The sequence below is a fragment of the Phaethon aethereus genome (assembly GCF_964289735.1).
Source record: "Phaethon aethereus genome assembly, chromosome: 5".
Lineage (NCBI taxonomy): Eukaryota > Metazoa > Chordata > Aves > Phaethontiformes > Phaethontidae > Phaethon > Phaethon aethereus.
In genome coordinates, this window is record NC_138579.1 from 38,679,495 (window position 1) to 38,695,409 (window position 15,915).

Sequence of the window (15,915 nt, forward strand, 5' to 3'; positions counted from 1 at the left end):
TAGCTGCCATTTATCTTTCCAGAGATAGTGTTAGGAAAGAACTTGGTACAGTTACTATACAAAATGATGTCTGCCTTCAGTTTTGAGAAACCATATAGAAATGAAAATTGTAAGAATGTTGGCAGCTCATCCTAGAGTTGCAGGAGATTGGGAAATTGATGACTTAGCTATTTTTACAGCTGCTTATTGTCTGTCTTCTACAATACAAGAATACATTTTAAAAATCGTGAAGGTTTCTAGCATCAGGAATAGCACACAAGTATGGAGTGCTCTGCCTGGAGTTATCTGCTGCTTTACCTGATCTCAGCTGAAACATACAGAAGAAATCTTACAAGATTTACAGGAATTCATTGCAGATAAAGAGAATTTGTGTATCTATTGTGCTGCGGCTAGACAGATTCAAAATCCATAGCAAAGATGACTACTTATAGTCACATGATAATTGACGCAACATTCATATCATGCATTTTAAATTGAAATAGCAAAACAATGGGGTACCTGTAGTTGCTATAACTACATCAGTATTGCCAGACCTAAATATTAGGATTAGCCTTCCATATTAAGCTCAGAAAATTGAGATTTAAAAGATACATATTTGGGAGAACTTTTTATTTGCTTCTTCACTCCTAAACTTTGGGGATGCAATCAGACCATCTTCAAGTCACTCTCACACTTGTCATGACAGAGAAATGGATATATGTGGGGTGCAGGAGAGGGGAGAAGGCTGAATAGGAAACCATGGGGTTTTTCCATAATTACTTGACTCCAGAAACTGAAGTTTTAGAAACACCAAATACTACAAGGTGTGGCTGAGTAATGAGAGCGTGTGATGTTTTGAACTATATTTGTAGAGCTTGGATATTTTCTCATATAGTTTCTTTGGCAAGTTCTGGAGATTGCCAGGACTGCAGAGTAAATCTGAGAGACAGACCCTGCCCGATTCCTTTTCCATCTCCCCTCGCTGTTCAAATTCCAGTTTAACACTCTTGATGTTGCTATGGGATCATCAATGACTTAAAAATATTTTCTTTTATCTCTGTGAAATATCATCATCGTGGCAGCATCATGCAAAGAAAGCAGATCAAACCTAGTTTTCTGAGGAAAGACTGTCCCTTGCTTAGTAACCACTGCTGCTCTCTGCACCACTGGGCTTTTCATCAGAGTTTGCCGTGGAAGTGAAAAATATAACTGGTTTTAGAAGAGCTAATGAAGCCCTAGCCAGATGTTGTTACCATCCAAAACTTTGTGAGGGAACCCAGCTGATCTCTCAGATATCAGAAATGATTTATTGGTGCCAGGCAAATTCCCTATGCTTTGAAGCCAGCTTGAGCTACCTGTGAAGCATTGCCTATTCATTAGAGAATATCCTGGGTTTACAATAATCATGTAATTGCATACAAGTGCTTTCTGCTCAAGTGTTTTTTAGACTGCCCAAAGCACAGACAGTCTAAAGAGATCCCCAAAATTAAGTTTCTGTATGGACTGCAGAGACAATAGGGCACTTTGAGGGGCTAGTGTATGCCTCTGAAGCTTTTCTGTTTGTGTAAAGTCATCTGCTGACACATTAATGCTTTTCGTGCATACTGGAATACAGTCCAGGCCTTTTCAGATTCCAGAGAGAACAAGGTCCAGGAGGGTATTTTCTCTCCTGTAATACTAGTGAAGATACATTAACTTGTACTTGATTTTTTTTTTCTTTAGAAGAATTCAGTATAGTTTAAAAGTTTAGAAAGTGTATTCACAAGTACAAGGTCTTGTTAGCAGGCATTTTCACTGAAATCCACTGTATGACTTCCTTTGGACATGCTGAATTTTCTTCTGAAATTATACTCTTGGCTGGTGAAATTCTTTCCACAATAAAAATGAAAAATAAGTTTTTGTACATAATCGCAAGTAGTTTTTATTCTAACTTCTCGGTGATCTTTCAGCCTTTGGCAGCCTTTTGTTTTGCAGAGTTAAGCATGCTAACAGCTGTGCTTCAAACTGTTTTTAGAAAGGTAGGCTTTGCAGGTCAAGAGAAACTGCCACAATTGTCATCGCTCAGGCTCCCACCACGGTGCCTGCTGACGCACCTCAGCGTGTCTGGCCCTCTTCCCTCTCTCTTGACTTTCCACTTCTCGTTGTGGTACCAGGATGTCAGAGGCCTCTTGGAGTTTATGGTGAGAGGGACCGAGTTTTGTGCTATTAAAAGGAAAGCTAAAATCCTCCTCTTCCATGGGACAGTTCTACTTACTATATATCCAGTTGTGTTTTCGGTGAAGATGTCTACATCCTCATTGATATCCAGCATCATGTTGCCATTATGCACTGATGAGATACTGTGCCTTGCAGTCATTGTTGGTTTAGGGCTGGAGAAAGGTAGTTGTCTTTCAAAATTAACTGAGGCAAGTTTGCTTAAAATGCTTAAGTTTCAGTCCTGGCCCCATGGGAAGTACCAAGGCATTCGCTGTGTGTTCTAGCAGTGCTTTGTTTGAACACGGTCACACAGTGGCATCGTTTTCCCTGAGGCATAGTCTTGGGTCTGCCACATAAAGCTCCCCTTTAGCATTTCTCTGTAGCTGAGAATAGAAGGTTTCTTTTTCACTTAAAAAACAAACCAACCAACAAAATAACCCGGAGTGCATTTATTTATATTGCACAGCTATGAAGATCACGTTTGTACTCCTCATATCTCATATGATGAGGCATCAGCTCTCCTAGCTGAAGTGTGTTGTCACGCTGGCAAAGTACTTGAAGGAATGCCATTATGTTGTTGGAAATGACATCTGTCATGCAGCAGGGGACAGTCTCCTGTCACAGTCTGTAATAAGCCAGTACCCAGTGGAGCTGCAGTGCTGGTAAAGAGAGACATGCCAGCTTCTGCACTGAGATGCAAACCAGATTCCCAACTGCTTGGAGTTGCTGCCATCTCTCAACACTTTCAGCAAGAGCAGAAATACTAACCCCCACCACCCATCCCATTTACAGGCCAGGCAGTCATTTTCTGCCTCCTAATAGTAGCTTAGTAGTTGATTAGTAGTTGAGATGCAATTAGTGCTTTTAATTCCCTGGTCTCAGATCTTGACCAGTGGCTCTGTTTCATCACTGAGAATTACTTGCAGTCATATGTTTTTAAAGTACATCTGATCAAGTTCATTCTTGTAGTATTAAAAAAAAAAAAAAAATTAAAAGCCTTGGGTGTTTCCTTACCAATCCTTAACAATATAGGCCAATACTGAGCACTTCTAAAAATCCTACACAGATTGTTTTTAAGTACATGGGAGATGTTTTGATTTTTTTTTTTAAGGAGATAGAGTGGCTTGTATGGTTAGTAAATGTGTAAATCACCTTCATTCTTTCATTTTTAAAATTTCCCATAGATCAGCAGACACTGTAAAAAAAAAAAAAGCGCATCCATACTCAGGTGTATCATCAGGGCTATTACAGATGTCATAAGCTAGTTCTCAAGTTATCTTCTCTGCAAGAATTTTTAATAGCTGAATAATATAACGAATGAAGGTTGAGCTCTTTTTTGTGATTTATCATCTTGTTGAAATGACAGAGAGCTCATGTGGCATAAAAGGTCAGTTACTACGTTATATATAACTTTTTGTTTTCATCTCCTACTGTTCTTGCAGGGAACTAAAAATGTTTTAGACAACAGATGTGGAACACTTAAAATATTTGGAATGTGTGGGAATATGCTGACGGACCACCTGTCCTGCAACATGAAAGACAGAACTGGTTTGTGAGCGCGGTTCGTTACGCTGGCAGTGACAGAATGGGAAGAGATGGGCACTATAAGTAAAGCAGAATGAAAACTACAGGTCGACTACACCAGGTTGACTTTACTCAAGGAAATGTAGGGAAGAAGGATGAATCAACAAGTTCAATGCTCATTAATGTTTAGCCAATAATCAATATTTGAGATTCCCTTAATAAGTATAGCCTGGAACAGTTACTTGGTCTCAGGAAGCTCATGGTTAGGAAGAAAAGAAATGGATTTTATCTGATTTAGCCTAAATAAGGTATTTTATTTATTGTTTGACTACTTCTACTAGTCAGATCCTATCTATTTAGTTACAAATTAATAATTAAAGCTAGTAATGACTACATTTGCTGTCCTTCATGAAAACAAACAAACAAAACCCAAACCATTTACCTATTGTGGAAAACAAAGGTTTTGATAATAATTTGGATTCCTGTAGAGCCTGAGGATTTCAAGGTGATTTGTTGCTGTTGTCTGTTTTTTCTACACATTTACTATTTATTGACTAAAGTTAACAAATGCAGTTTCACAGATGAGGGAACAAAGGCACAGATAGGATCAGTATTTCGCATTTGCATTTCTTCATTCGGAGTTCTGGCATGTGAACACCCACAATCCTTTATTATCTTTTTCCTTCAACGATTTTTAAAAAGGAGGATATTAAAATTGGGATGATAGCTACTTCCCCGCCTTGGGGAAGAATTCTGAAGATAGTTAATGTTTATACCAGTTGCCCCCTCTTTTCTCCCTCCAACTGTTGCGTGAAACTACCATTGCCCTGGTCCAGGTTACAGTGCAAAGGGAAGGTATGGCTCAGTGCTTCTGCCCATAGGCAAGCACTGGCTGGGAAACAGTACATCAGGCTCTGCCCTAAAAAATGAAAATGGTGCATAAATCGGAAAGAAACTCAAAAACTCAGATTCATCCCTCGCTCTTTGGAAAGACTTGGAAAGACTTTCCCAAGTGTACGGACTTTGGTAACAACCTGGTTCCACTTAACGGCTTTGGTCTCTCTAAATGTTGGGTCTGGATGTGGAGCTGTCCTTCAAAACTGAAATCTCCATCTGATAGTACATGCCCAGAGACGGTGACTGAAACAGCTGTTGGTGTTGATTAGGCGTGATAGATCAACCCTCTTCATTAGGAGTGATAGAAAAAGTCAGGACACACATTAGCGGTGTTTCCCACAGCGAGCCCAATTCTCCCTGCCCCTGGATATAATGGCTCGCTGCTGTATACTATGCAAACAAATTACATGTACTGTGGGAGCCACAACGTTAAATTTCTCAACCTTTTTGCATGCAAAAATCTAGCATTAATTATGCTTTTTTTACATTTAGAATTCCTCTTCGTTAGCTGGAGGGAGGTCTTTGTGATTAAAGGAAGCAGGTTTCACTGAGCCAGACGAGCTCTGCTCTGTCCTCTTTTTCACCTCCCCTCAGGGCAAAGACCAACAGCTTGAGGGTGACCCCTTCAAGGAGTTTCACTGAAAAGGAAGATGAGAAAGGCTGGACAGGCTCTTTCTAATGCTCTGCGCTGGAGCCAGGAAAAGGCAGCTGTTTCGAGCCTTTCTGGGTTTTTTGTTGTTGTTGGGGTGGTTTTTTTCCGCTTTCCTGGTGGCTGAGGTCTGGGCTTGCTGCCATATCTGTTTGTCTGTCTGTCTCATGTTGTTTTTCTCAGAGAGCTTCAGAGGCCAGTTGCCCATAGTCAGTTGCTGGGAACAGAGGTTGTTCCTTGTATCGTCTTAACTCTCCATGCCAGAGTGTTCATGCTTGAATAGGAAACAGCAAGATCTGTCAAAATAGCCCTTTTCTTTAGGGCTTTGAGGCTGCATTCTCCACGGCCATCTGTTCCCTTTCACCCTTTTGGACAATGTTGCTATTTGAAACCAACCACTCTTTGCTCTCTCCCTTTCCCCTTGCCCTCCCCTCTGCCCCCCCAAATCTGGGAAAAAGGGAAAAAAAATTGTTTCTGGCCCCGGCTGGCCTCTAGAGGATTCAACCATTTTGTAGTCCAAGGATTAAAAGTGATATTTTGCAATTTTTTATTTTTCACTGACTTGAAAAAATGTAATACATCTCAGGAGAGAAGAGTCAATGCAGTCAAAAGATCATTTTGGATTTATGCATTACTCTCCACAGAGCACTTTGGTGTCCTGTCGCTGCCTGATGCAGACTATAGTGAAAACTTGGCACATCTTGGAAGATTTTGCATTATAGCAGGAACGGAAGGAACCTCCTATAGTTAAGGCTGTATAACTGTTTCCCTTCTAAACCTCTGTCTTCAGTCAGGAAAGCTTATCGGGATGAAATTTTCCCATCTTGGTTGTTGTCCAAAATTGAATTTATTTGCTTAGTTTGAGATAAAGTGAGTCATTCCTTTTTGAGAAGGAGATGAATTAAAAAGTATATATCTCCTCCGCTCCAGGATGAGAGACTGCGCCATGAAGAAGGGGGCCGACTTGCCGAGAACCTCCTGGACGGTCTGTGTCAGTCAGGGACTGAAGCCAGAGCCCTGTAATCCCAGTCATTTTAATATCCTCAGTGTTATATACTGCCTGTGTGTGTCTAAGTACATAAACATGTATGTTCAGAACAGTGAGTACTGTGGTCTCTGCATGTACTAAAATTTTTTGTCGTTCATCTTACAATATGAGAGGGAAAACATCTTATATACGTGGGTATATTGGCTGTGCAATTAAAAAAGTGAAAGTGCCAATTAGCATACGTCGTGAAGGCACTCCAAGCACTCAGATGCATCTGCTAGGTGTGTGTGCAGGGTTAGCCAGGCCAGCCCAAAAGGCACTTCTTCAGAAAAGAGAGGTGGGTGGGCCACTGTCACAGCCTTCAGCTTGTGTCACCGGCCCCTCTGTGCTGAGAAATAGATGCACCAGTGAGACCTGTACTGGCAAATGCAGACTTGTGGTTAAATACTCACCAGTTAAGAAGTGCCACAGTCAAGCCTGATGATACTCCATTGTGAGAAATAACCGAGTCCCTGATTCTGCATTTGATAGGCAGAGTAGAAGTCGCACACAGCATTTTTTACATTTAATGTTTCCTAACTTTTAGGTTCCTAATCATACAACCAAAACATTCTTTCAGTTTAGTTTTTGTGATGGATAGTACTAAGAGTTTGGCCAAATCCGAACTCCAGATGTGAACAGCTGTAATCTGCACACAATCATCTCTAGCCCCCAAATGTTTGGCTGACCTCTGTTTCCTTGTTGCAGGCTGAAAGAGAATTATTTCATCCTGGAATTTCAGTTTTGATAACTCTGGTTCATGATTCAAGCTTTACAGCTATAAGACTGTTGTTTTTATTTACACCTATAGGGATTGTTATAACTGTAACCTGTGGGACCAGTGTTAAGAACACTGAAGGCTAAATTTTCAAAGAAATTACAGTGGTCATCATGCAAAATAAAGCAGTTGGCTCAGTTTGCATTAAAAAAAAAAAAATCTCAACTTGAAGTACAATTTAACATTGATTATTAAACATAGTCCTTGTGGTTAACAGCCCCACCCTGGACTCTTAGTTATTGCATGTTTCAACCCTCTGTGTCAAGAAATTGTCACTCAATAAATTTGAAAACAATCCCGAAAGAGGGCCACTACTGAAATACTCCTGTGCTCGGGAGTGAAGAGGACAGGTAACTTAATTCGGTAATTGAAATCCCTGGAACTAGGCTGTGACCAGAAATTGTTATTTGCTAAAGTTTTTTATGCTGAATATATTGAGAAGGGTCCACTGTGGTGTAGGCTGAATGTCAGTGCTAGTGTTAATTGAGCAAACTCAGGTGCTGGCAGCGATCTGGCTGTAGCAGCACAAAGCTCTCTGTGGCTTCTTAGCAGAATGTGTTTACCAAGGCAGACCTTAGCGGTCGTTTAAAACTAGCTTGCACGCACCTCCATTCCTTTTCTGTCTGCCACACAGGCATACCATCAGCCTGGGAAATGGACAGCCGTGTCAGAAACACCCTCGGTGTGTTAGCACTAATTGCAGCTTTTATTGGCCACTTCGATGGAGAACTCAACATGGGACAGAAACTCAACTCTCTCCCTCCTACCCCCTTCACCCTTCCGCACCCTGACTCTCAAATGTAATTTAAGGTTCGTTTGCAGGCTGGCTCCTACCTTGCCTGGACTACTGCTGCATTTGCCTGCACTATGTCAGTGTTGTGAGTACCAGAGCTAAGCTGCCAAAACACTCTTTCTTTACCGGAACATATTTTATGGCAAAAAACGTAGACTATGGGAATACAGTCTGTGTCTCGGACCGCAGCATCCTAACGTGACCACACTGCTGTGAGCTGCATTCTGAACCTCAACTGCAGCTTCAGAGCTACACCTCCCTCTCCTCCCCCCAGCTGTATTAGTTTTTGTTCTGCCTTTCTGGGATTTAGCCATTTAGGCTTCCAGACTTCAGACTGTTATGGTGGGGGGGGTGGGGGGGGAGAGCTGTCCCTGTCAGGGAGGAGTGTGACAGCTGGCTCATTTGGTTCTAGCCTGGAAAGTTCGGAAGTGGCAAATCCAGATGATGGTAAACACTAGCAGAGACTGATGAAGTTTAGCAGCTGAGATTAACCATCCTGGGAAAATCAGATACGATAATGCCATGGCTGTGTAGGTCAGAGGGCCGAGGCTTGCAGCATGCAAGGCTTCAGTTGCTCTGACAGCGGGATTCTAAATCTCAGTTCTTTATTCAAGCCTTAAGGGACCTACACACGTGTAATTCTAGCATTCTGCCCCCTGCCTCCTACATGCCTTCTGATTAATATCATGATCTGTTTAATTCCCTGAGGGAACTTAACCAAAAAAATACAGCAATAACTTGTAGCATGATTGGTGAGGTGATAATTAAAAGCATTTTCTGGTTCAGAGGGCCCTAGCATTGCCAGATGCCATGATTGGGCTAGCTTTGTTTTTTAACCTATGCATCCTTTATATGTGCTGGCAGGCAAAATTCCAGATCTGGGTTGTTTGGGGTTTTTTCCCCTCCTCTTAGGTCAATGGTTTGGGATTTTATTTTCTAGTCTTGGAGAGACAGGAAGAAGTGACTGCATAGGAGAGGTTAGATGGAAGAAGCCGCTTTAGTGGTGAGCAGCGTAGGAAAGAACTCTGGATACTAAGAGAGTGGTATAAATTAGTACAATTCTAGATTTTAGAAAAAGATGTAATTTCTCAGAGAACATCATTAGACGGGGAAGGAGGGTAAGCTGAGGGGTAAAGAATTTAATCTTGGTTACAGAAAGGAATTAACCACTGTCTTCTACTTGGTCTTCGCCATTCCTCCCACCAAAGCACTACTCATTTGATCAATCGCACTAGCAATGCAGCAACAACAGAGTGCCAGAAGCTCATCACTTTGTGGTACATTGTCAGGCCACAGAGGCAGAAGGTTTACACTGGTAAAAAGAAAGTGTCTGTTCCCAAGGATTTTAACTCCCCGATTCCCTGATTTGGGCCCTGTTTCAGGTGCTGTAAACCACCAGCTGTCTTCCCACCTCCACAGATCTCCTGAGACCTGACCATTTTGGTCATGGCTGGTAGATTGTCTGGCAAGAAATCAGACCAGCTGGATTTTCTCATTTCTTATGTCAATTCCTTTTTTAGGTCAGCAGACAGGAGTCTCAGTATGAGCATGTGTGTGCTTCTCTCTCTGTCTGTCTCTCTCAACTCAGAACAGAATCAAGGTGAGCTCACCGATGTCAGGGAATGAGATCCTCTGGTGCAAAACACACTGGTAACAGTGGGCATGCTGGTGTGGGTTTAAAAACAAACCAGCATCTGTCCAATTCTCTGGGGGACCCTTCCTATGTCTTGACCTGCACAGAGGTCCTAGCTGATTTTTCAGGGTAGAATATTGCCTATTTGGAAAAGCTTCTAATGTTTCATGGAGAATACTGAAAGTCCTTATTTACATACAGTTTTGCTGGCCTGTCACATATTTTGGTTTATTTTCCCTCATCCCTTAGGGAAGATTCCTTGTAAGTAGGGAATAATCATCATCAGCAACAAGACTCTTAAACTGCAGTTCTCATGAAAAGAAGGTCTTTAGGTCAGGAGCTATCTTTTTTGTTCTCTGTTTGTATAGTGGTTTGCATACTGCAGATGAGAGCTCTAGGAGTTGTGACAATAGAAATAATGAATGGCTGGAAAAAAGACAGCAGAAAGGACCTTATTCTTGATCTAATATCAGATTAATGCTGTAAAAATCGCCCAGAATGTGTACACGGATACACATAAATATAATGATAAACAAAAAAGTGTGAAAACTCACCTCTTTGGGGCATAGGAGGTAGATAAACTGTGTTGTCCAAAATGAGCTCATTCCCTTTCTGTCACATTCACTGCTGTCTTCATCAGAACTTTGCAGCTGGAGTCTGTAAGTGGCAATTTTCGGTCTCTTGATAATGATGACTGAATTGGAACGGTCTTTTCAGTGTAATCTCTAGTAGGCACTTCAGTGCTGCAGCAGTAGCATAGCTACAAACTAGGGGTGGTCAAAAACATTTCCATTGAAACTGTTTTTTAACTGAGGATTAGTAGGGTTTTGCACTTAATTGCTTCATTTGCTAAGTATATTTTGATGACTATGCTATTTAAAAAAAAAGGAAAACTAAATTACACATCATTGATTACTAAACAATTCCAGCTTCCAGTTAAAATGTTTTTACTTATTTTTAATTATAATTTGAAGTAAACTGGAGTAATTGGGGGGGAGGGTGTTGTACGGATTTAGAACTAGGTGTTTTTGGGGAGTAAAATTGCCAGATTCCCTCCCTTAATAAAAAGAGATGAATAAGCATCTTAAAAGTTAGAATTTTTACATGGCTGATTTTGTGGCCAAGCTTCATTTCTCACAGCAGCAACTGGTTTTCCTGCCATACGTCCTAAATAATAAAAGACTGTATGAAGGCAATACTGTGCTCTAGGAAGTGAGTTTTGATTTTTCTCCTAAGATGAACCAGCCTCTGCTGTGGATATGCCTGCATAACACATTAGCTGAAACAGATCTGTACAGTGGGAACTGAGAGCAACATTTGCTTTGGTGTCTGTTGGTACAAATGAATAATTGGCAATTTTTAATTTACCAAATGATTTTGGTAAAAACCATTTTAATGATTAAAAGTTTAAAAATTATTTTAATTACCAAATGAGTTTGGTAATTACTTAGGGGTGTGTATATATGTGTTTTGGTCTGTGCCTTGTCTCCAGTGGATGATATCAAATGGTAGTCTAACTAGCTGTCTACTGCTAGGGCCATGACTTTAATGTAAAGGACCCGATTTTTACATCCTCACTCATTTTCTGTTAGTTTTGTGAAGGTAGAATACATGACAAGAAGAGTTTGGGACATACCTTGGCTGACCAGTGCAGAGAGTGAGACGGTCACCACTGTAGGGTAAGAGAATCAGAGTCACCTTTTGCCTAAAGAAAACGCTGTGAAGGGCTGAAAACGGCAGAAGTCAGCACGTGGGAGTCTGAAGGACGCTGTGGTTAGTTACTTCACAGATGAGTTTGTCCTGTGGGTTGTTTTTTACTGTGTTATGGGTTTTTCCACCACTGGATATTTTTATACTTGTACTTTCTGAGTAGGTGAAGATAGAAAAATAGATTGGGGGTTGAGGGTTTTTGGGTTTTTTTCTTTTCTCTTCCCCCCCCCCCCGCCCCCCGCCAATGGTGTCACTGTTAGAGATCTGCACCAAAAATATAGACTAAATGTAATGCAGGTGAAGAGCACTGATCTTTATGACCCCTGCCAGTGAACTGGAAAGCTGCACAGCCTGAGCAAGAGGGAAAGTACTTTCATTCTTATTGCATGTTGTGCTGTTTTTGTTGAGCTCGTAGTTTAATTCTTTATAAATATTTTCTCTGTACTTTTGGAGAGTTTTTTCTCCTTTTTGACAAATCAGGCTTTTATCAAGATGATTTGAGGGACTGGTTGCTTCTCTATTTTGTTATTTCGCTGTCTCTATTTTGTTTTTTTCACTGTCATCTTGTGCATAGATCCCTTTTTTGCAGTTGATGAGAAAAGATTTTTGAATTATCAAATTGATAGAGATTGCAAAGGGCCCAGTGGTGGGGATGAACCTGCCAGGCAATGACTCTTTGATCTGGAAAGACAAAAAATCTATATGAGAATGTGGAAAGGGTGTAATTCATTGCTCTGTGCAGTTATACCAACAAGGAACACGTTATTTTTTTTAATCAAGAGTATAATCACATTCTGCCTGCAAGGACTCCTTGCATTTAGAAATACTGTTTTAAGAAGTCTGTTTTATTTGATTCAAGACACTTGTCTAGTTATCCTGATTTTCATAGGATGAGACACTAATGAAACTGAAATTCCTTTATGATTAAATCCCCTTCAACCATGTTTGCAACAATTGGGACTCGGTTACATGAGGATTTAGTCTTTAAAATGGTACGTCCTTACACGGAGAGGATGAGAAGGTCTTTCAGACCATGTCTGTACTTGCAATTTTCTGGTTGGACATAACAGAATAATCTCAGAATCAGTATTGAGCTGAATAGCTTTAATCCTACTGTTTCCTCCAGTGAAAAATGGAAGGTGGAATAAACCCACTTTCCCTGTCCTGCCTATGTGTGGCATTCATCTCAGTGATAAGGAAGGTACTTATGGAAGGTTGGTTTTAATTGTATTGATGAGGGGAAACAAACAAAATTAATCGAGCCCTTGTGTGTAAGTAGGGCCAAGTGTTGTTGCCCAATTCCACCAACAGCTCCTTCCAGGGCAGAGGAGCCCAGTGCGAGCCTCGTCTTCTGCTTGGAAGCAGCACTGCAGGCCTCAGTTGAAGAATCGCCCTTTCTTCTTTGGTTTGTTTTTCCCCTGGTTGTGGAGAGGCAATTACTTTGCATCTGACTCAGACCGCAAGAAGCTTTATTTTCACTCGTGGCAGCTGTTCAGCGAGAGTGAAGCAGCCAGTTCGTCCTTTATGCTTGCGATCCAGAACAGATACAGTCTCTGCCGGGGCCTCTGCCGGTGCCCTAACGAGCAAAATTTCACAGGAGACGGTAGAACAGGTACCTCATGCAGTCCTTGGCCTATCTGCTGATACGCCCTTTGAAGATTGGTTTAATGCTAGTTCTTTTTGTGTGAGGAAAGGAAGAGTGTTTTACAGGAATTGAAATCACCATTTTACTTGAGCTGGATCTGAATATATGAAGCAGGGGGTTGTTCAGGGGTCTTCTCCCACCCTTCTGGTGTGCACCTTCACCTCCCCATGCTAGGATCCCATCTCTGTGCTTCTGGACACCCACTCCCTTTTTCCACAAACTGCATCCATAAACTGAGATCTGCCACCTTTCTCTCATCTCTCGGTCAGCCCTGTTTTCTTCCTCTCCTCGTCCCCGTGTTCCCTGTATCACCCGTGTCCTGAGTAGCATGTCTCACGCCAGCAGTGACGGGAGCGAGAGCTGTGCTCTAAGCAGGCCGGAGAGACGGGAACTGCCGCCTGTCAGCGGATCGCACATTGCTGGCCCTGTGAAGCATCCACCCCGCAGCATGGGTAAGGGCCTTCATGTCACAGCTGGGAGCCGTTGCTCCATGCCACTCTGAAGTGGTTCAGGTTGGGGAGTTTGGGGACCTCCGAGCAGACACCAAGGTCCCTTAAGAGTCTCCTTTCGTCTTGGGCCAAGGTTGGTCTGATACTTCCATCTGTAAGAATGAAAATATCAGGGTTTGGAAGGACAAGGCAATGTGTGCTGAAAAATACCGTTCTCTCTTTGTACAGTATTATTTATCCGCTTCCTCTGCCCAGTTCATTAATGACTAAGTAGTGGTTGAAATAACAGAAAAGATAAATCCAAGGTTTTTTTAAGGCCATGTTTGAATATAACTCTGTTTTCTTAACATATCCTCTTTCCTTCCTCTGAGACATTTACTATCTTTTTGTGTTTAGAGCAAGGAGGAGGAATGAAGCATTTGCTGTCACTGCCCTTGAACTTCTTTGCAAAGCTGGCGCTGCTTCCTCCTCGGTTTACTTCAGTTCTTGTTGGTTTGCCTCTCTGTCTACCTAATGCATCAGCTTGCAGGAGGATTGCTTATAAAATGGAAACCTTTCCTGTGAGGCATTCCTTTCCACCCTGTAAAAAGTCTTCGCTGTAAATTTGCTCCAGGCTTACTCCTTGCACCATAGTCATAAATTTGAATAACTTCACAGGAGAGGATTTGCCTGAAAGTGGGTCACACAAACAGCCCTCTTCAGACGGGGGCTGACACAGTATGGTACAGTAGGCTTTCTCCTGTATAATAAAATAAAATAAATGGCAGCAATTAGCTTGCTTGTTCTGCCACAAGCCTTAGACTTCTAGCACTTCACTTCGGGACAGGTTTTAGGCCTAGAAGGAATGCAGAATTAGGAGTTGCTATGGAGTGATATCTCCATAATATCAACAGACTCCAGACGTTTAACTGCTTAAATGCCCAGCTCAGGGTTGTAACAGCAAGATGTTAGTTCTTCTGTTAGCAGAGACACATAATTTGAGAGAAATTTGGATGTGAATTTTGCAGCTATTTTATGCCAACAGTAGCTACTTCTGGAACACCTGGGCTTTTTGTCTGTAGTTAGAGGTCCCCAAACAGCGGTGGGTGAACTGCTTCTTGCTGGTGTGGAGCGGTGGCTTCCAGCTACATACAGGGGTGCAGTTACACCAGCTTGAGGGGAACACCTCCATGCCCACCAGAATTCACACTTAGCTGCCTTACTTGAATTTTGTGATTCCTACCCATTTCTAGCAGGTTTGAAAGAAGGACAGTATTGACTACAGGAGGAATTTGCAGGGCATTCCACATGACAAAGAGAGGATTGCAAAACTTTAAAACTGCTTCACTTTTATTCTCCCTCAGCCTCTTTGTACAATAATGGCATTTTATTTTTGTGGTGTTAGCACAAAAACAAAAGTTTGTAGAACTTACTGAACTTAATTAAGTAGCTTGGTTTAAGTCACTTTAAGGGAATGGAATACAGACCTCTCAGCATCCTGCTTTAACACTTGAACCTGTTCTTTCCTCCAGCTGGAAAATTAAATCCAAAACACAGATGAAGAAAAATTATTATTGTCAGCACATCCACCATCCCAATAGAGATGGGTTAGACTAATTAACAGAATAACATTCCTAATTCTGTAACTTCCAGTTAGGTGCTCCTGCAGTGAGTTATTCAGGTGGAAGTTTGATACTTATCAAGATATTAATACCTTTGTTTTGAGGAAAGAAAAGCAGTCATTCTTGCTGGATGGCACAACTGTAGCCTGTTTTCAGGCTAGAACAGGTGTTGTCCTGGAGAAGTGACTATTGTGCATGTTGCAGTGAGTTCCCGTGACGTGGGAAGTAATTCAGACAAGTACAGAGTCCAGATTCTTGCCAAACTGTTGGCTTGAACCAGGTGCTTTGCTCATTTCTTTTGTAGACCTTAAATATTTAAAGACCTAATCCAAATCCAGTGGATGTTAATTGAACTTTGTATTACTTGGGCGGGGGGGGCGGTTTGAGGTCTTCAGCTGAGTCCTGTAGTGCACTGCAATCATTCCAGGCCTTTCTCTCCAGCCTGGTGCTCTCCTCTGCCTAATGCAGTCTAAAACAGTGTCCCTTCTCATTGCTTGCAAGCTACTGGCAGTGATACAAATAATGATTATTACTGCATGCCAACACTTTTGGTCTTACCCTTTACTGGATATTTTTCCAAAATAAAAGCTTTAGTGAATGAAGAAATTATGTTTCTGCTCTGAATAGCTGGGGGGGGGTGGGGGGTTGGGGAGTAACAAAACCCACAATCTTGTAAATGTAAAAGCAGTGAAGAGTTTTAAACCTGAATCTTCCAGAAGTTCCTTGGGGCCATGAGATGACTTTGTCATCTCAGCACAGTATTGCTTCCAAAACCTAGGACTTATAATTTAAGTTTCAACATTAACTGTTCCATTATTGATCATTTTGACAGAAACATAAGACTGCTCTGAAGTTTGTATTGCAGAGTAAGTGTCTGGTCTAACTTTAATTGACTTAGTTTGCAAGGATTTCATGACTGTCCTGGGGAGGCAATTTAGTTTGTTGCCTGATAGATGACAGGAAGTTCCCTGACTTTAAATCTAACTTTCTCTCACTCAACTTCAGGACAACACTCATAGCTTTTTAACAGTATG

General features: G+C 41.6%; 1 protein-coding gene across 1 annotated transcript in view; it reads left to right on the forward strand.

Moving 5' to 3' along the window:
- Positions 1-15,915, forward strand: part of RAD51B (RAD51 paralog B) — a gene marked incomplete at its 5' end in the record, with an annotated part of 429,021 nt that overhangs the window by 225,491 nt on the left and 187,615 nt on the right.